This window comes from Astyanax mexicanus, chromosome 10 (genome assembly GCF_023375975.1).
Source record: "Astyanax mexicanus isolate ESR-SI-001 chromosome 10, AstMex3_surface, whole genome shotgun sequence".
Taxonomy (NCBI): Eukaryota; Metazoa; Chordata; class Actinopteri; order Characiformes; family Acestrorhamphidae; genus Astyanax; species Astyanax mexicanus.
The window spans coordinates 2,347,235-2,369,951 of record NC_064417.1 but is presented as its reverse complement, the minus strand read 5'-3'; the positions used below and the strand labels follow the sequence as shown (position 1 = coordinate 2,369,951).

Genomic DNA, 22,717 nt, shown 5'->3' with positions numbered 1-22,717 from the left:
TGATAATAGTGGTGTTAACCTTTACCAGTGAAGCCTCAGTAAAAACAGGCAGAAATTAGAAACAGCTTTAAAAGCCATTAAACCCTGAGAAGTCCTTTGTGATGATTCAGGTCTGCAGTTTGTTCGATTCTAATTGGTGGGACATAAACATTTACTACTTTTGTAACTGTTCTTCACTCTTACAAAAAAAGGTATTGCATATTTTGTTTTCTGTCTCCTCCACTTAATAACTTCAGATCAGTAACAGGAATCAACCCAAACTTGGAGGACATGAACTGTTTGATTTGTATTTAGGAAAATATGGGTTTTATTTAGAAAATAGCCAATTTTATGATTTTATTCATAATTATTCATTTTATTCATATTTATTTTGACATGAGCAGATTTACTTACATTTTTTTGGTATATTTACTATTAAAATTGCAATTATGCTGTTCAATAATGTTCCTCATCTTTTTAAAATAATTAGTATAAATAAAGTATATATATTTTTTTATGTAATGCTTGAATAGAAATGTTCAATATTTAGTGGTGTAATATCAGGCAGACAGTTGTCACAAATCCTTGCCTCTGTTTAGTAGGTACATTAATAACTGTTGTATTCCCAAATAAAAAGTGAGAGTCATCTTATTCTATCTTTAAAAACAGCTGACCTCCCCCAGCCCTTCCTTCTTCCACCCCTCCGTCTGAATCAGCAGATCTGCCCGTGTTTTCTTAGTGTTTGTTGTTGCCGCCGACACAGTCGCGTAGTCATGTGATGCCTTTCAGTTATGCTGTCCTTTCAGTGGCCTCCTACAATGGTCAGTGTGTTGGCGCATGGCCCAGTCCCTCCACTAACGCCACTGCTGCTCCCCTCAGTCTGTCCTGCCTCTGTTTATACCACAGTCCTGCTAATTCCATTCTCAGTTTGACCCCTGGAGCGACACTCAGCTCAGAACAAACCCAATCAGGCGGTGCGTCACAGCCGAGAGCAGTTCTGTCTGAGGAAGAAGAGTTACAAGTACTACAAACACACATTAAAAAAGCTTTTATACTGTGTCAAGATAAAATCAGACAATCAAGACAAAAATTGGATTCATATTTTCATCTAAAGAAACAAACTTCTATTTTCATAGAACATTTTTCATAGAATATAACATGCATACAGAATAATGATTTTTTAATCAATTAAAAACAACAATTAATGACTAAATAACACCTCAACCCTTTGAACACTAGTCAGTTTTGTTGTGTTTTATCTCCATTTTTGTTTTCAGTTCCTCTTTCAGGTCTTATAACAGTCTTATAACACAGTAATTATATCAGACAGTCACATGCCCTGATCTCTTTTACTCCAGAAGACATACGGCTGCTCAAAAACATAATCATTTAAAATGTAAAAGGAAGCAGAATTGTTATATTATATATATAAAGCACATGTAAACACAAAAGTACTACAAAAGTAGTGTCATCAGAGGCAGAGTAACAAGGAGAAGCAACCCTTGTAAAAGAAAAGTCTGATAAGTATATATTTTATAAAAGTATACTTAACATATAAGAGTACATACTTTTTAAAATTGAAATACAGTATGTTCTCAAATACATACTAAATGTACTATTTTGGAACAATTTACCGCAACTTAAGTATATTTCAGTTGTAATTAAGCTATATTTAAACACAGCATAAAAGTCTACTTTTTTCGCACAAATTCTGAAAAATTAGGTAGATTTAAGTAACTCTGTTTTAGGTTTTTAAACATCCTTTTTTTTTAATACAATTGAAGTATATCGCAAATGCACTACTTTGCGTATTGATGCGTACATAATGTGCACAAAAGATCACTTACATTTATGAATGTGATTATTGAGGCTTATAGTGTGAACATAGCAAAATAAATCAGGGCTTGTTTTCTGTTTTTGACAGAAAACGTTTATAAAAAATGTCTGTTTACAGTAACATTCAGACAAAAAGGTGCGGCAGAAAATAAGCAGTTTTTACTAGACATTTCCTGTCATATTTAAAATTTTTATTTTTTATTTTTGCATATTTTTTGCAGTTGTAAACAGTATACATTTGTATAAATTGCAGAAAATGCTGCTATCTTTTTATTTTATGGTTAGTTTTGCTACATTTGTCATCTAAAGCTTGCTTTAAAAGCACAGACAATTCATGCATTCCTCGTCAAAACTTTATATAAAAATGTTAATTTACAATGTTTTCTTGTTTATTTATTGTTGTATTATTTATTTATTTATTTTCAGGGGAAAAAAAAGAGGCAACACAAAGAGGAAGTGTTTGTTTTCTTGTGAATGTGAATGTGTGTACTAAATGCTAAATTTAGTTTAGAGAAGTGGAACTACGCTGTTAAAAGAAGCTTGATGACCGCTTTAAGAAAGACAACAGTGCTAGTTTAATATGGGATTTACAGCTCTGCCCCCCTTTGTCCCCTTTTGTTTAGATCATATATCCAAAACAAGATCTAAAAATAAAAGTAATAAAATAATAAGGTTTAGGGCTGAACCTCAGGCGGGTGGGTCCTTTTGTCGATATATTGAAACTCATTTCCTCCGGGCTCTGGATATAGAAGACCTTTAGGTAGATATGTGATACGCAGATGATGATCTCATGCTGTAAAAAGGACAGATGAGCAGTTCTGAGTGCAGCTGCTGCTTCTTTTCCAGTTTGCCGTTTCCTCTGCTGGTCTGGTCTGGTCTGCATGACGACGCTGCAGAGAGTATTTTTAATAGCTCGGCCCATCCCGTGTTCCCCAGCGCTCAGGGAGGTTTCTCTCTTTTCCTGTCATTCAGACGCACAGCTCTGACCTGCTCAAGGACGAAACACTGTCTGAAAACAATTCACAATAAGCGTGCAGCACAGAGGCACTGCCAGGCCGTCTGAGGAGAGCTGGTGCTGTTGTGTGATTGTGTAATTATTAAGTATTTGGTAGCAGGTCCATGGGTCTGCAGTAAAAAAAATATATATATATTCTAGTTTCTTCAAAATAGCCACCCTTTGCTCTGATTACTGTTTTGCACACTCTTGGCATCATTCTCTCAATGAGCTAAAAGGAGACACTCCTGCTGCGTCTAGTCATAACAGTCCAGCTGAATTTAGAGTAAAGGATATGAGTAACACGAGGAAACAGCAGCAGACCAACCCTAATGAAGCCTGAGCTGATTTTTTTTCCCCCCACTCTATCATGTACACTAGCTCTCTAGCGCCCTCCCACTCTCACATCAGGAACTTTCCCAACACACAATCAGCACAGGCATGTCCGCAGTGAAGTAGAGAACTGTGTTTTTTGCCTTAATGTGGTTAGTAAAATAGTACAATTAGTAAAATACTGGAAAAGTAGATGAATATTATTTATTTCTAGATTAAAAATTATTTTTTGGCTAAAACTGCATGCCAAAAAAAGCTTGAACACAACAACAGTAAAGTAAATCTTTAAAGGGACCATATTGCTAAAAAGTAGTTAGTTCTTGCTCTTAAAATAAAAACAAGTATCTCCATTTTTGTTGATTGTTAGTTTACTACATAATTTAAACAGACAAACTCTCTCTTACACAAATAAATGTTTTTATAAACGGACCAATAGAATATTTCAAAATGAACTAAAATTAACTCTTTTTCACATTGACTTCCATTAAAAGTAAATAGCATTACATGCATTAGCCAATAAAAGACAACACAGAAAACACGTCAATCTGGCGCACCTGTGTTTTCCGCTGCCGAGATAGCAAGACACCAGAAATGTACCTGAACACTTCTCACTTCTTAAAAAAATCTGAAACAAACTAATTATAAGCAACAGAAGCATAATGTGCTTACAATGAGGTGCCTACAATGGCTAATAACTTGCTTCAGGTAAGTAGGGCATTTTACACAACAAAAGAAAAAAACACAAAAGCAACCACATGCAAAACACTACCGCAATTAAACACTCCTATTAAACTTGGAAGATTAATTAAAAAAAAAAGATCAGCCATATTTGTAGGACGTTTTTTTTTACTCCTGAAAGTCCGGACCAGAGTTTGCATCAAAGTCTGTGTCTTTGTTACATAGTAGTCTGTACATTTGGCCAGTTGGTCAGTATTTTTGATGTTGTGCTGAATTCTAGCCCTCTGTCAGAATCCAACTCCCATTCTCGTACCCAGCTATGGTTAGCAACCTTACTGAAGCTGAGCGATTACCTGTTCTGCAGAAAAATAGCTCGCTCACCATGGTTTCCATGGCTGCTGCACACTGTTTGCAAGCTGCTGTGTACTATACCAGGCAACCCGGGTGTGGAAATGGGACTGGGGGAGTGACGGTGGGCAGATTCGGAGGCTATATCCCACACAGACGATTACCTTGACATACTTCACAGTTCAAATAAGAAAATACTGGCTGAAGCTCTGCTGACAGTTATGAGTTACTACAGAAAATAAAACCCTTAATGCTCCTTTAACTCTATAACTCCATATATACAATATTAAAGTGTAAAAATTAGTTCTGATAGAGTTCTTTTTGATATTTGTGTACAGTGGACACATATTAATTGATAAAAGAAGGATAATTTATTAGTAATCTATATTAGTAAACTGAACATGAACAGTTGAACAGAAGTTGTTCTTTTGGTGAGAAGGTTTGGATCTAAAAGACATTAAAGACAAACCGCACATACACTGTTCAGCCAGCAGGAGACATCTAAAGGGTTCGCGCCACTTAAGCCATTAGAGAACCGCACTACTTAAGCTGCTATTGTCCTACAAAAGAATAAAAGGGAAGCAGTTGTTTTACCCAGAACCCTCCCCCCTGAAAGCCCTGGCTTTAATTGATTTGTTCCAAGAACTCCTGAACAATTCCTGCTCTGTGGTGGCCATGCTAATTGGTATGGTAGCCTAGCAGCAAGAACTGAATGTGCTGAAGTGCACTGACTCCTCAGCGCTCGAGCTCCTCTTGGTGCTTTAATACACAGAATAATATGCATAAAGCAAAGTAAAACTGTAATTTAGAAAAACCATATGTAGTATTCTACACATCTGTACTATTTGAGGTATTATTATTCTTATTTAAATATACTAATTAATAATATGGCTACAAAACACTTTAGTGCACTATAGTATAATAATGCTTAATATACTGTACTTTAATCTACGTTTTTATCACTAGAGAAGAAGCAGTGAGATGTTAGATGGTTCATAGAGCTTTTTTTATCCAGCAGCTGTGAGCTCCATCTATTGTCCAACAGAGGGCAGAGCAGGAGAGATTATTCAGTAATTCTCTTCAGACTCTGTTCAGAACATACTTTAGTATTTTTTTAAAGACGCCATAGAGGAGCACCTGCTTTTGGTCTGTGTTTTTTATTCTGTGTTTAAATTTAGATGCAGCTTCAGTGTTCAGTGAGGAACCGCTGGACCATTAAACTAGCTGGTAAAGAATAACTAAAGCTAATAAAAAGACTGAAGGGGAATTCCACAGCTCTTTCAATGATTTTTGCATGATTAAATGACAAGGATGTAATTTTAGGATATCTCAAAGTCAATGAGAGAGAGTTTTTGTGTAAAATATTCTAGTAAATTTGAAAAATAGAAAAAAAAAAGAAATGTTTACAAAGATTCTGATAGGAGCAAGAACCCCAGCGCATTTAATACCCATAAAAGCCAGAATACAAACCAGAATATATTTATATGTTAAGTTATCCAAAAGCAGTGTGTAAGACTGCTTGAAAACTGTGATTAAGAACCAGGGTTATTCCAACAAACATACAGGGGTTCGGACAATGAAGCTGAAACACCTGTCATCATTTTAGTGTGGGATTTTAGGTTTCATGGCTAAATTGGAGCAGCCTGGTGTTCAATCTTCATTAATCGCACAATGCACCAGTAAGAGCAGAGTGTGAAGGTTCAATTATCAGAGTTCAAAAGAGGACAAATTGTTGGTGCACGTCTTGCTGGAGCATCTGTGACCAAGACAGCAAGTCTTTGTGATGCATCAAGAGCCACAGTATCCAGGGTAATGTCAGCATACCACCAAGAAGGACCAACCACATCCAATAGGATTAACTGTGGACGCTGTAAGAGGAAGCTGTCTGAAAGGGATGTTCGGGTGCTAACCCGGATTGTTTTCAAAAAACATAAAACCACGGCTGATCAAATCACGCAGAATTCAATGTGCACCTCAACTCTCCTGTTTCCACCAGAACTGTCCGTCACCACAATCAATTATTGTGCTCTAAAACCAGGTGTTTCAGTTTCATTGTCCAACCCCTGTATATTTCTAAACTCTTAAAACTTTATAAATATGAACTTGTTTTCTTTGCATTATTTGAGGTCTGAAAGTTCTGCATCTTTTTTGTTATTTCAGCCATTTCTCATTTTCTGCAAATAAATGCTCTAAATGACGATATTTCTATTGGAATTTGGGGAAAATGTTGTTTGTAGTTTATAGAATAAACAACAATGTTCATTTTACTCAAACATAAACCTTCAGAAACTGAAGTGCTCTCTTCATTTGCTGTATATTAAAGTTTGAAGTTGACGTCTCAGTTACAGACCAGCCACTTAAAACCCTGAAACTTCGAGCCTTCTGGACTGCAGGCACTTCAGCTGAGCAGCAGAGCGCTAAAAGCACTTTACTCTGACAGAACCGCGCTGCTTCTAGCAGCTTATATATGTTTTATCCATCATAATTGCGCCGACCAAGCCAGACAGAGCTTTCCTCAGGCCGCCTCTTCGGGGACTTGTGGCAGGAGCTGCTAATGACGGCTAATAGTTCTGCAGTTTCCGTGTGATCTCAGCGCTCATCAGCTCTTCAGAGTGATCCTGGTGTTTTCTCATCCAGCCATGGAGTGAGCGCTGTTCTCTCAGACTGATAAACATTAAGGCATTATCTGGAAATGTTCTGAGTGTTTAAAAGACGCTGATGAGAATCAGAATCCCTGTGTATTCTCAGTCTGTCTGAGAACAATGAGAATAAATGACACACGTTAATGAAGGATGAGTAACATCACAGGCATTAGGGTTTCACGTGAAGTCGACGGTTGCTGACACAGCCGGGATGAGTCAGATTGTTTGTTTCTGTAGACACACTGAAAAAAAAAAAGATAATAACCTATCATTTACTTTTACAGGCAAGTTACTATTTTCTCTGTTCCGGAAATATTACTTTTAATATCTCCACAATGTTAGTATTCATCTAATTGGCAACAATTTGTGACAAATGTTCCTTCCTACCTACTGTATCTCAGACACACAACAGACATACGTGGATATCAAACACACCATCTATTAATAAAGGGGTTAGGCTTACAGGAGTAGTTTGGGACAGGCAGGGTCTGTAACAGTATGGCAACAAATATAAACATATATATATTTTTTTTTTCACAATTTTTTCACATTTCTCTTTAGTTTCTTTATATTCTTTAATTATTTTTAGGGATTGCTTATTTATATTTTACTCTTTTATGTTTTTAGTTTTTTATTTATTCATCTGTAGTTAATTTTTTTAGTTCTATTACTATTTAAATTATTATTTTTACCTCATTTGTTTTATATATTAATATTTTTAAAATGATCCTTTTTTTTTAATAATTCTTATACCATATTAAAATGCTGTTTTTTATTTTCTATTACTTATTTTATTCTATCTACATTTTATTTTGTTTGTTTGTTTTTGTTGTTGTTGATGCTGTCAACCCCTTCTCTATGTAATTGCTCGGCTGCATTGTAAATGAGGGCCACCCTCTATGTACTCCGAGTTTAAATAAAGGTTGACTGATTGATTGATTGATTGATTGATTGAAATCCAGCAGATAGATAAGGGACAAGGCAAAAAGAGTAGTCAACATACAAAAATAGGTTGGCAACAGAAACAAAGGAAACCCGATGTAGAAGAGCTAGCTAACTAGACTTCAGTACTTGCCGAAGAACAATGGAAACTGCAGGGTATATACAGTATATACTAAACTGTCCAGGTGTGTACAATCAGTAACTAGGGGAGCGGGAATGCAGTAGCATCTCGTGATCAGCAGAGTCAGAAAAGTTGCGTAGTTTGTTGTGTAGTTCAGAGTCCAAAGCAGGCAGACTAACAGAATCAGGACTGACATCCAATCTCAATAAAACACAATTAAGTTTTTGGCTTTAAGGTGAAATAATGGGATTTTTTTCTATAGAAAATATAGTCTACAATTAGGTATAATCCCTGCATGAGAAACTGAGACTCTGTGTTTAGCTCATTTCTTTGTTAAACCAACAGAAAAGCTTCTGCATCTGAATGTGTTCTTGTGAAACAGAAGATAAGAGTTCTGTGTAAGGAAATAGTGCTGAAAAAAGGAAGCCTGATATTAGAAGGTCTTTTATCTACAGATTGTGAGCGTGAGAAAATAAGACTCTATATCAGATTCTATAAATGCTATTAATTATACAGCTTATACAAGCAGCTGTACCCATCTCCATAAACAGTATATATATATATATATATATATATATATATATATATATATATATATATATATATATATATATATATATATATATATATATATATATATATATATATATATATATTAGGCATTCCCTACATGAAGTATACAGAAGTATTGGCATATTACACATTACACCTAGAGAAGCTGTTCTGAATCCATGAGCATTAATATAGAGTTGGTCCCCACTTTGCAGCTCTAACAACAGGAATTATTGTGTTGTGTCCCATGACTTTTGCCACTGTTTAAATGAAATATCTCATTCATCTTGCATTTACTATCAGGCCTCACTCAAACTCATTTGATCATTTGCATAACCTTAGCAGCACATGTCATATATAGTGTATATTTTTCTTTATTTCTGCATTTCATTTATTTTCTACATTGTAGATTAATAATTAAAGACATAAAAACGATTAAGGAACACATATGGAATTACGTAGTAAATATATATTTTTAAAGTGTTATTCCTCCACATGAATCCCTTGATCTAAAACTGATGAACTGAGAGGGTGATTTGAGGTGATTTAATTGGGATGAGCTGGAGCTTCACAGCAAAGTGAAGGAAAAGCATTGCAATTGTTCAGCACCTCCAGGAACTCCTTCCTTCAAGACGCTGAGAAAACTATTCCAGGTGACTCTCCCTCATGAAGACACTGAGATTAAAATACAGAGAGTCTGCAGATCTGTCCTCAAGCGCCCTCTCTACCAAACTCACATTACAGACCTATCACTTAACCATCTTAACCAACTCCACACCTATATAAAGCCACACTGGCCTCTCTAGTGACTAAGACTGTGTCTAACCTCACTGACACATTGATGCATGCTCAGTTCCACCAGAAAAACATGTAATGTATATGTAATTTATAATACAATATAATACAGTATTTTTATTTTTAAGAAAGACCCTGGGTTTTTGATTGACCAAATTAGCATGACTTAAATTAAATAAAATTGCAAGGTTAGATATTTCTTACCTAGAAACGGCAATACGTTAAACTGAATGAACTAAATGGCAGTGTTGAGCATGGACAGGCTTAGTTGAGCCATATTAATAGAGTCACCCCTTTTTCTTTGGCGGGGGCTATTTATTTATGTGTTTTATGTGTGGGTTTAATTTTGGTGTGGGGTTTTTATAATCCTATCATTATTATAAACACTACACTGTTTATTTTATTGACCCAGCAGTGACAATAAGGGCTTAAAATTGTAAATATTTAAACCAAAATGTATTTATTTATGTATTTGTTTATTTGTTTCTTGTGAATTTTTGTAAATTCAAAAAAAAGTCAAAGTCAAAACATGATTTTTGTAAGAGGTGGAAATTGCAATTGCAAATGTATTGGCTATATTTATATTACCTGAATAAAAATAATGTTAGAAGAGAAAAATGTTCTTGTTATGTATTATCCAATATGATTAAACTTAGGTCAGTTGAACCCTTTTTTTACTTTTTTTTTTTTTGTAATTCTTTATTTTTCCAGTGTGTACTTCCAAAAAATTGAAATTCACAATGTACTACAGTCACAATTTGTCTTTTGTTATCACTTGTGATATCACCATTATCACATTTTTATGCCTTTAACATGAAAAACAAACGTATATACAGAACAAGGAACTATTAACTTAAATTATTGTGGATTTAAAATGAAGTATAAGTGATCCAAAAGGAATAAATATATGTTTTCTGGGTAGTAGTTCATTCTGTTTGTGTTTCAATGAAATCTGGTCTTTCTTTCTTTTCATGTAAATTGTCCATTTTGACCATAGTTTTGCAAATGTTGTCATCTTCAACCTAACACCAGATGTATTTCTTTCATTACATATAGTTCATTGACTATATTCATCCATTTCATCCTTTCATTACTGGGGGATCAGGTATATTAAACATATCAGGAGGATTAATACTAGGCCCCTAAATCCAGCCTGTGTCTGTTAAAGTATTTATATAACAGTAAGCAGTTCTGTAGTTAGGAATGAAGGTTTTTTTTCCCTCGGGCTAATTAGTGTTATTTTTGTAAAATCATAAGCTCAGACTGCTGTGTGTCCTCTAAACGCTTTCTGTACAGTAGTAAATGAACCGAGTCTAGCCGGTTTCAGGAGCTGCTTTGTGTCAGAGCTACACAGTAAGTTGATGATTCATGGATTCCATATTAGTTACGTCACTTTTCTAGAAGGAAGTGTTGAACTGTGAGGGACTCTCTCTCTCTGTGAGACTCACTCAGGAGCTCCAATAACATTCTGTTTAAAAACCACAGTGTTTCAAATTTTCAGTGCAATTTATTCACAAGCAAGTTGAAAAAGTCATTTATTCACATTGTAAATAAGATATGCATTCTACAGAAATACATTCTTATAAATAAAATGTGGAAAGGGGAGAAATGTTGACTCCTCTTTTACAAGAAACTGTGATATAAATATATACAACAACATCAAGAGTTCAGACTCTAAACCCTTTTACCTGTATTTTAACTTTTGGTTTTGAGTTTCATTTGTGTTGTTTGTGTGAACTTGTGTACCAAAAGCAGCCATAATTTATTCATATTTGACCTTAATCTAACCTCATTCATGAGAATTACCATGGGATCTTCTGTATAAACTAACATGCAATATATCCATTGGGATAGGATATGGCAAAAGTCATGGGACACCATACTGATACATGTTCCTGTCCCATGACTTTTGTTATATCCCAATGAAAATTAAAGAACCCTGAGCTGACCTGTGGGATATGCATGTTCAAGCTTAATCACACAAGATAACACCTCATCACTTATACAGGTGTGGGCCTCCTAAGATGTCCAATGAGGTGACACTTAATGATTGATTGCTAAACTGCTATCCCATGACTTTTGCCATTAAAATCAGTATATACTTGATGCCTTGAGAATGAATGGCACCTTCTTCTGTGTCATGTTTATATATATATATATACAGTATATATATATAAACTTAAAAATGATATAAAATAGAACTTTAACCAGCGAAGTTGCTGATTGGTCAGTCATTATGAGGTAATGTCACACTATTAACTGAGCCCTTCCAATAAAAAAAGATGGTTTATTTTTGTATTGTTTAACTTTTGCCATAATAAAATAATTAAGTATAAGTCTAAATAAAACACATTTTATTTTCTTAATGTACCATTTTTTATAATTAAATAAAATAGCTGATTTACTGATATACACTGTAAGTAAAATAAGTACAGATTTGTACTTAAAAAAAAGTACTACAAAAAAGTATCTTTCAGTGAAAGTCCTTGTTCCAGTAAAGATTATAAAGATTATAAACATTATCATCAACTGAATATGTATCAAGAACTTGATGATCCAAAATTGTCTGGCTTTCAAATAAAAAATGTGCAAAATATAAAATTTATATTGTTTATTAGTAAAGTGATACAGAATACTGAATGTGCCTTTTGGCTGCAGGTTAAATGGTACAAATCTGTACTTATAGCTGTTAGAAATAACTTTGTACTTCAGAGAGAACAAATCTGACCCTGTAAAGACCAATATTGTACCTTTAAGGGTACAATTATAAAGAGTTTTGTACCTTTGAGTACAAAAAAGTACTCATATCATACCTCTGTTTTTTTAGAGTGTACTGTATATTTTTTTTACTGGAAGGGCTCAATTATTCTAACGTTCTAATGAAAGCAGCTTTTCTCTTTTTGTGGTTTGGTGCAGAATACTGTGTAAAATATCCACGTGTTAGCCAACCACAGCGCTAGCCTAACATAAAAGAAGACAGCTTTAAAAAAAGGAGTGATAAAAGTGCAGATCAGCGTGAGCAGCCTGATCAAACCCCCTCGAGATCTCAGAGCAAATTCATACTCAGAGACCTGAAGAACCACGAACTCCAGAGCCACAGCCGCCCAAACCGCGGCGCACGCTAGCCTGGCGCAGCGCACCGTCCTCAGGCTGCGCGTCTCCGCAGGCCTCCTGCAGACCAGCACAGCCTCCAGACTCACGCAGCCCAGCAGCAGCAGGCTGGCCAGACGATGGGAGGCCAGGAGGCCGTGCTCCAGACCCTCCAGGGCTTTCTCCGGGACCCCGAGGGCAGGTCTCAGAGCCCCCAGGCCCCAGTGCAGCAGAAGCAGACCATCAGCCTGAGCCAGCTGACCCAGCAGCACGCTGGAGGACTTCCGGGAGACTCGTGGTGAGCTGAGGAGCAGAGCTGTGTAAAGACTGGCCAAAGCTCCGATACCCATCAGCGGTACGTTCTTTAAAGGGAACATCAACACCTGTAGATACTTCAGCAGCACAAAATGACGCATGCTGCTGTGAGGGTCTGGCCAGCCAATCAGCATCCCCTTGGTTTTCCTGTAAAGAAAATGTACATCAAATTAATTTACTCAAAGTGCTATGAACAGAGGTTGGTAATCATGTCTAACCTTGTTTAGGATTTTTGCTAATTGTCTGCCTGACATTACACCACTAAATCTTGAGGATTTCTATTCAAACATTACATAAAAAGCTTTTAATGATTGATAAGGAACATTACTGAAAAGCATAATTAAAAGAAAAAATAAGTAAACCTGCTAATGTCAAAATATAATGAATAAAATCATAAAATTGGCTCTTTCCTAAACTTCATTTTCAAAAATCAATATTTCCCTGAATTCAAATCAAACAATTCAAGTCCTCCAAACCTGAAGTTTTGTTTTGTTTGTCAAGTTTTTACATCTTTATTTTCAAACATGCAGAATTTGGGTTTATATCCTGGTATAAACTGTGATGCAAAAACTTTTTTGCAAAAAAAAGAAGCAGTTCTTCTGTTACATAGCTCCAAAAAAAACATCATTATTTTTTTTTTCTGATTATTTTCCCATCTTTGTTCCATTTTAAATCATTGTCGAGTAGCATCACAGCTCTAACGCTCGCACTAAAGTGCAGTGACTCGATTCTGATACATCAGCTCACAGACGCAGCCTTGTGCTGATCCACATCACCCTAGGAGTGATGAGGGGAAAAAGAAGAGCGCCATCTTCTGTACCCACCCAGAGAGAGAGCAAGACCAATTGTGCTCTCTCGGGGATCCGGCAGCTGATGGCAAGCTGCATGACTGGGATTCGAACCAGCGATCTCTTAATCATAGTGGCAGCGCTTTAGACTGCTGGACCACTGTTTTTTTGGTTGCCCTTCCAACTGAAAAGGGTGTATTACTAGATTCCCCTTTTTATTTATTTATTTATTTATTTTTTAGCCGATTGCCTTTACTATAAATCGGGGTCTTTGCCTCACTTGTTTAACTCATGTGCCACTACATAATAAGTAAAGTAGAGCAAGTAAATAAAAAAGAAGATACACATGGTTAATCACTGTCATTTCCAGCGAAATTAAAAGCATTACTAAAGTTGTGTACATGGGAATTTGGCCTATCCTGGTTTTAATTGAACTACTTACAATGGCAGAAGGTCAAAGATTCCAGTGGTGCCGATAGTTTCCATGCTTGTTGCTGGTTTGCTTTAGTTTGTTCCCCAGTTCTTCTCTCGGTTCTTCTTCTCTCGTGTCCTACAAGACGTTCCTCACTGTGTTTTTGGTTCCCCAGATGGTTGTAATGGTTCTCAGCTGGAACTAACTGGGTTTGTGAGAGTTGTTTCTCAGGCCAGGCGAGTGTGAGTGAATGGTGAGTTGGTGCCGTGAGTGAAAGTGTGTTTCCCTCGCTGTGTTTATGGTCTTGGCTACGTCACTAAATCCTTGGCTGTGACTCAGTTGAGGCTTCTGCCAACGGATGAGGAATATCCCAGCTTCCAGTCTGTTCCCTCTGCTGACATCACTACAGACGCTCCAGCCTCAGGCTACGTGCTTTATTCCATGTGAGGCAGATAAATACATATTTATATATGTTTATTCATTTATCTCTCTGTGTTTATGCGCTTCTGTTTTCACTGGATGATACCAGTGGAATCCCTTGTAAAATAAATTTACTTTAAAAAAGTTGTGCAACTTTCTGCATTTGCTTTTTCTAAGTAAATTTAATTTCAGATAAATGTAAGTAACTTCAACTCAGTTTAAAGACTTACATAAAGTTGCATAGAGTAAATAAGTGAACTGAACTTCAGTCAATCCTTTCTTTTTGTAAACTTTACCTAAATCCTGCATACAAAATGACCTAATTACAATAATTAATTTATACAATATTACTCAAATAATTTATGATACATAATATATTATAATTCCTGAAATGTAAATATTTTTAGTTAAAACACACATATTACACTGTCTCAACACATGCATGGCATGTAATACATTCTTTATACTAGTAAACTAAAAATAGAGAATGTATTACATGTCATCCACGTGTTGAGACAGTGATACTTGGTCTGTTTACAAAATACATCTTTGAGATTATGTAAATATTTGAATGTGTGTTTTAACCAAAATTATCTATTATAATATTGTATAAATTAATTATAAATTGTAATTAGGTAATATTGTGTGCAGAAATTAATAAAGTTTACTAAAAGAAAGGATTGACTGAAGTTCAGTTCACTTATTTACTCTGTGTAACATTTAAGTCTTGAAACCGAGTTGAAGTTACTTAAATTTACATGAAATTTAATTTACATATAAAAAAAAAGCAAATGCAGAAAGTTGAAGAAAGAAGCTTTTTTTAAATAAATTTTACACTTTTTTTTTCAGTGTGGAAAAGTACTACATACTACATACATACTAAATTGACTATTTTGGAACAACTTAAGTATATTTCAATTGTACTTAAGCTATATTCAAATACAACATAAAAGTATTAAATTGTGCTTTTGAGTAGTTTTTTTTCTGCAAACTTAAGTAGATTTCAGTTTGCGTTTTTTTAAACATGATTTTTAATACGTTTAAAGTATATTGTTAATTATGTTTCATATGTTTTCTATCAGCACAGCATCATACATTTTTTTTATTTTTAATTTAAAGCATATTGCTTATAAATACTTTTTTTTAGGAAATACAGAGAATGTATATTTATTAATGTTAATAAAGTATATTAAATTGAAAACGCACTTTTTTTAGTATTCTTTATCAAATTTGAGCACACTTTTAATGATCTTAAGTATACTTCCTTTTCACAGCGGGTGGCATAGTTTTATAATAATAATAACTTATGTGGTTTATTTACACAAGAGAGAAATTTGATTCTGCATGCAGTTTCTAGTCTTCACCACAGTGCAGATTATAAATACCACATTTTCTATATATATATATTTTTTAATAAAAACAGAAAACTGTAAAAAAAAAAAAAATTAAATAAAAAATAAAAGCACTGCTGGAAATGGGCCATACTTACTAAAAGTCATCATAAAATGATAAAAAATAAATAAATAAAAATAGAATTGCATAACTACAGTGAATAGTGTAGAAAAAAAAAACATTTATCTTCTAAGGTTAAGTTAATTTGAAGCTTGAGGCTGTTTATCTGCAGTTTTCACCACGGCTGCAAACAGAGCAGAACAAGACACGGTTTGCACCAGTGGCTCACAATGTGCTTATCAGACGGCCATCAGATAACAGATAACATAATGTAAGCCTTAAACAGGAAGCATAGTAATAACGTGCTAATCTTCAGAGAGTTTTTTTCAGGCTGATATACAATCAGCTCTTGCTTTGAGCATTAATGTGTGAATGTGTGAAAATATTAGATACATGCATGAATTTTATTTTGATTTAATGTTTTTTTCTGAGATAACAGACACACAGTCTAATTTATGAAAAAGGACTGAATGAGATAAATACTGTAGCTGCATCAGCTGCATTAGAGCATGCATTACAGCTCCAATATACAGAGGCATGCACCTGTAGTAAACTGTGAATACCAAAGCACAAATTAGCTTACATGGGACATGGCAAAAGTCATGGGACATGAAAACTGTGTGCACAAATCTAGCAAATTGATGGGATGATGTTATGGAACAGAGAGAGATAGACAACCTGAATTAGTCTTTTTTTTTCAGATTAAAATAATAGATGCATTTTTTTACAACATGGAAATTTTTTATTAAACTAAGTGCATTTTTTAGCCTTTACTGCTTTGTAAAAGGGGCTAGAACCTCCATAAATCTCATAAATGCCCACTCTTTCTTTATCTCTGCTCCCTGTCCACTTTCTGCTCTCTCTTTTTTCTACTTTCTTTAATTTCCTTCCTCCAAATAAATGAAGATTGTTAGTTAGTTATTAATTATATTAAACAATATGTTTAATATAATTTCTGCGCCTCGTCTCGACAGAGCTAATTAACCCAATGTAAAAAAACAGATCCATTTTTAGAGTCCTCATTCTACTTGATGTGTCAACCTGACAGGTACATAAAACCCAGGGTGTGTCCCACAGTTTACACCCTGAATGACAGGTCAGTGACAGGTTACAGACGTGTCGCTTCTATTATTATAATCTGATTTAAAACCAGTTTTTGTCTTCTTTTGTCTTCCAAACATTTTTAAGCTTACGGTTTTACAGAGTTAACTAAATTTAAACTCAAAATTAAGAGACATATAATAAATATATAAAACTGAAATTAAATGATATATTATTATATTAATTGACTAAACATGCAGCATGTGTCTTCAGTGCCTTATATATAATACATAAATAAATAAACATTATGAATGTAATGGTGTTACTTTCTTTAAAGGGGTTGGAATTATCCCAAGATGACGGACGGGGTGGAGCAGATTTTATTTATTTATTTATTTATTTATTTTTCATTTTTGTATAAATGAATTATTGCAATATTTCAAATTTAAGGTAGAGTTTATTTTTATAGTGTTTTTTAACCTCTAAAAATAATTATAAACCTTATAGAACTGAGGATATGGATATAAAAACCCACCATCACCACCATCACAAAGAAAGCTGTATAAAATGTATAAAAAAAATTAAAAAAAGAAAGTACTGTAAAGTGAAGGTTAGCATTCCTCTAGACTTGTAATAATGTAATAATATGTTTATTAAGAGTAAATCTTAAAACAATAATTGTTACATAGTGTTAAATTTAGTATGAAAAACTTTATATAAATAATTTGTATCATTTTTTGTGGTTAACTCTCTGTTATTGAACACCGTTGGTTTGTTTTGGTAACAGGCAGCCCGAGGCCTTGGCGCATATGGTGACCTGTCAAATGAAACTATGAATGTTTTATAGCTCACAAACATGAACACACACACACACACACACCTATACACACACACACACATCCACACACATGCATTAACACAGACAGAATATTTATAAAATAATGTATAAAAAGCAACAATTGCACTTATATTAAATGTGATTTTAATATAAAAGATAAAGAGATCAAATAAACAGATCTGTGAATCAACCTTGTTTTTTTATCTCCTGGGCTGAAAGTGATTAACACTGTTTTCTTCTGTTTTCAACATTTTCGACCAATCACCATGAGTCACAGAACCAGCTGCTCTCGATTGATTCATCAGGTCTTTTCATCAGTGTTTATAATGTCGATGAAGGTGATGCCACCATGTTTTGGTCACTGTCTAACAATGTTGACAAAGTTGACTGTGGTTCAATTTAGCTTGTAAATCAAAATCTAGCAAATTGATGAATGAATGTTTTTTTTCTAATAAAAAAAAAATGGATGCGATTCTTAACAAAGTGGACTTTTTACTTTTTACTTTTTATCTGCTGTGTAAAAGGGGCTAGATCCTCCATAACTCTCATATATGTCCCCTCTTTCTTTATCTCTGCCCACTGTCCACTTTCTGCTCTCTTTTTCTATTCTCTTTAACTTCCATTCTTCAAATAAGTGCTTATTTACAAAGGGGAAGATACAAGGCTTTTACATAGCCTTGATGTTAGCCATTTGATTGGTCTGCAGACATGAAATGGACCTCTGAGACTGATGCATGTGTGTTTTTTTTTTGGGCTTTTACTCTTAGAAAAACATCATCTCTAAGAACATGGTGAAAGTCATGGGACATGAAAACTGTGTGGTGCAAATCTTGATTGATGGGTGGATGTTACAGAATAGAGGGTGATAGACAACCTGAATAAGTCTGTTTTTTGTTTAGTTTTTTATTGAAAGAATAGATGCAATTTTTAACAAATCAGACTTTTTCCACTGAGTACAATGTGTTTTTTTTGCCTCTTTGCTGTGTAAAAGGGGCTAGAACCTCCATAACTCTCATAAATGTCCACTCTTTCTTTATCTCTGCTCACTGTCCGCTTTCTGCTCTCCTTTTCTACTGTCTTTTATTTCCATCCTCTAAATAACCGCTCATTAGCACAGTTTGTATACCTCTGCCTGCCACAGCCTCGATGTTAGCCATTTGTTTGGTCTTCAACCATGAAAATGAAGCTCTGAGCTTGATGTGTGTGTGTTTTAGTCTTAGAAAAACATCATCCTTAAGAACAATGACCCCTAACGGAAAGACAAACAACACAGGGGGGTCTAAACAACAAAAAATGATATACAGTGAGATCTGTAATAATAAATATGTGGTAATATTTTACACAAAAATAGTCATAAATCAATTCCAAACAAAATATAAAACTGTGAGAATCATTTCGCAACAAACACAAATTGATTATAAAAGTAAAACACAGGTTTAACTACATAAACTGATGAGTCGTGTGTAACGCGTGACCAGACGGGAGGCGGACGTAAATGCGGGTAAGACAGACTTTAATAAATAACCAATAAACAAATAAACAAACAGGGGAATAACGAATATATATATATATATATATATATATATATATATATATACATAAACAAACAGGGAAAACAAACAAAGACCTAAACTAGACAGATAAGTACAAACCAAGGTAAGGGAATATGTACAAAGGATAAATACGTGAATATATACAAATAAACAAAGAAACAAACAGGCAAGAAACGTGACTAGAAATATACAAGAAATACATAGAGCGTAACGAAACCGTGAACAAACTATAGTAAACGTGGCGAGACAAACGACAGAGGAAGGTGCAAAGACCGACAGCAAACGTAGATTAACAGGTACTATATATACTAAACAAGAAACAATGAACACCTGGGAGACAGGTAACGAGGGGCGGAGCTACAAATTAGACACACATGTGGAAAAGTACTGAGACGGGAGACACAGGGGAGCACAGGTCATGTGGGGAATGCACACAGAGACACGAGACAGGGCCAAGACGTGACATCGTGTTGGATGTTTTTATGTGTTTGTGTGTAGCTTTTGTCTCTGTTTCAGAAATGAGAGCATGTTCGGTAAGTTGACTAACTGTCTGGAGTTTAGTATGAAACTTAAACAGACTGCAGCTCACACTAAAAAAGAGATACTACTGAGTCAAGACTTTCCTCCATCACACAAACCCGTCAATACCTGAATCACCTGTAAACTTCATAAATATAAAAAAATACCACATGCAAAAACCCTGAATAAAAGTAAAATTAATTATTATACTGTCTCTGGGTTATAAGTTATAAAAAAAAAAATGTATAAAAACCAGAGAAAAAACATATTATAAAATAAAATATTGAACAAACATAACTATCCATCACATCATTCTAATAGTTATATAATCTTACAACATAATCATTTACTTAAATAAATGAAGGCAAATTTATTGCCACAATTAAAAGCAATGTTTAGTGGAAACCTGTAGATAATTAGACTAAAACTTTTAGTTATTATGTCTGAAAACTGTAAGTTAATTCAATTGATTATTGGTTATATCACTTGCCATGCACGGTAATTTAAATTCAGGCTAATAAATTGTATTGTAGATTTGTATTTAGTCTTTATTTTTATTTAAGTAAAATATACAGTAGATTGGAAATACTCATAAAAATGATGGAGATAAAATATATATAATATACTGTATATTTTTACATTGCATTTTAATAATGCATTTTGAATCTGTAAGCAATTATTATTATTTTTTTAGTCAGACGAACAACAAATAGCAAGTATTATGTGACTTGAGTTAAAATTTGTTTAGAACTTTTAAAATATATACATTTTTACACACTAACAAAATAATAAAAATCTCTGGATTTACTAAACTGTTACTAAAACAGATTAAAAAGCAGAAGCGCTGGTCACATGTGAGTCTGTGGAAATGAGTTAACTTCCTCTGCACTGTGTGTTAATATGTAAGAGTTGTAACTCTGTAAGTGACTAACCAGACACTACCTAATGCTTTTTTGCTGTATTTAAATATAGCTTAATTACAATTGAAATATACTTAATTTGTCATGAGTTGTTCCAAAATAGTATATTTAATATGTATTTCAGTAGATATTAACTTTAATGCTAAAAGTATGTACTTTTCCATGTTAAGTACACTTTAAAAAACATACCTTAAATTTTCCTTATAATCCTTTAATTTTCCTAAAAAAATATCAGTGCGCCTTATAATCCGGTGCACTTTAAGTATAAATTTTACTAGTTAGGTATTAAAGAACCAGTAAAGCCACTCCGCTGAAGTACAGCATTATAAGGGTGAGTTGTAAGTGAAGTTTCTCCAACACTAAGGCTGGGAGCAGCAGTATTAGCATTAGCCGCTAACTGCAGCGCTAGCTCTTTCGCTTTTCAGAGGTGAGTATATTGGACGGTGGTCTGTGTGTTTAACATGTTAAAACAAGCTACTTGGGAAGAACTAGCGGTATTTACTAGCGCTAAGCACAGCTAACTGCGGCTAATGCTGCTGCTGACTGTGCTAAAATAGCTTGAAATGGCTAAAATGGAAATCTAAGCTTACTGTAAATAAACGGAAGCGCTTTATTCGCGCAAATAAACAGGATATTCAGGTTTTCAATATAAAAATCTGTGTAGATTAATTCTTAGGGCTTGTTGACTTTTCGTTTAAGAATTACAGTTTTGTTTACTTAACTTAACTTTACTTAGCATTATCTTTACTTAGTAACTTAGCGTCATCCCCCACCACCACTCAGCAGTGAAACCTGCTGAATTAGAAGGAAAACATGGCAACAGCCCTGTTCCTTACTAGTGTCGCATAATGCGCCTCATAATCTGGAGCACCTTATGTATGAAAATAGACCAAAAAATAGACGTTCATTGATAGTGCCAGTTATAATGCATAAAAGACGGTATTTAAATGCATTTTTCTTTTAAAAGAGCTACCATTTCACTCTTGTTTGGATTTTTTTTAACATTTAAATATCACTGTAAGGACAGTCCATCATCAGTTTAACACTAAAAATGCGTCTGCTGTAAAATCCGACCCCTGCAGTGACGAAAGACGGGAAGCAGACGAGCGTTAGGAAGCTGCACGTGTTGAAGAAAAGGCCAAGAACTTCTGTTCCAGCTAAATCAAACATCTTTAATCCACCCGCCAAAACAAATATGGCTCTGAGTCAAGCAGCATTCCCACGTCTGGTGTGAAAGTCCATGCTGTCAGGGGTTAAGAAAACATCCTCTTTTTAGTGAACATCGAGCCATCGCTTCTTTTATTTCTGATTAACTGCAGTTTTAACTCTCGATTCTGAAATCCTGAACCTTTAAAAGCTTTACTCGGGTCTTTATTTACAGATGTTATCAACAATGAGTTTCCTAACATGGGTCGGTTTGATCTATTCACAGATGTGTTTCAGTAATTCTGATAAAGATCCAAAGCATTAAAAGCTTATAAAATCTACATTACAGAAAAACATACATTTCATATAAAACTCAATACTTTGCAATGGAGCTCCCATCCACTGGGGGTGCTGTTTAGCAGATTTTTTTTTTCATATTTAGTTCTTTCTTTCTTAAGAAAGTAATTATAATTGTTTAAAACTATTTGTTTTTCTCTACAAACTATTGGAAAAGGGCACCAGCCCAATCAATCAATCAACCAATCAATCAATCAACTTTTATTTTGACTCTGAAGTACATTGAGAGCAATCCTCATTTTCAATGTAGCTGAAAAACATTTACAAACACAGGGAATGACATGATAAAAAAAACAATAACAGTGAATAAAAGATAAAAATTGATTTAAAAAATACAAATAAAACTTGATGTTTAATTGATAAGAAATGAAGATAAAAAAGATACAAGATTAATAATAAAAAAATAAACAGTAAAAATGAAGCTAAAGCAAACTTACATAGTATTGTATAGTATACTTATATAGTATAATAAAAATATTAATACTACTACTACTACTACTACTACAAATAATAATAATAATAATAATAATAATAATAATAATAACAATGAAAGAAATTAAAACAACAAGAACTAAAACAAGAAATAAGACAGCACTGCATCAAAAACCGTCAAATTAAAGGACCTGACAGCTTAAATACACTTTAG

The 22,717-nt window shown here is 34.2% G+C and overlaps 1 long non-coding RNA gene across 1 annotated transcript in view; it reads left to right on the top strand.

The window, feature by feature from the left end:
* Positions 1 to 5,745: 5,745 nt before the first annotated feature.
* The window catches only part of LOC125804803 (uncharacterized), a 78,041-nt gene continuing 61,069 nt past the window's right edge, over positions 5,746 to 22,717 (top strand). Inside the window, exon 1 of the long non-coding RNA XR_007440980.1 lies at positions 5,746 to 5,787. This is a non-coding gene — a long non-coding RNA (uncharacterized LOC125804803). The remainder of the gene's footprint in view (positions 5,788 to 22,717) is intronic.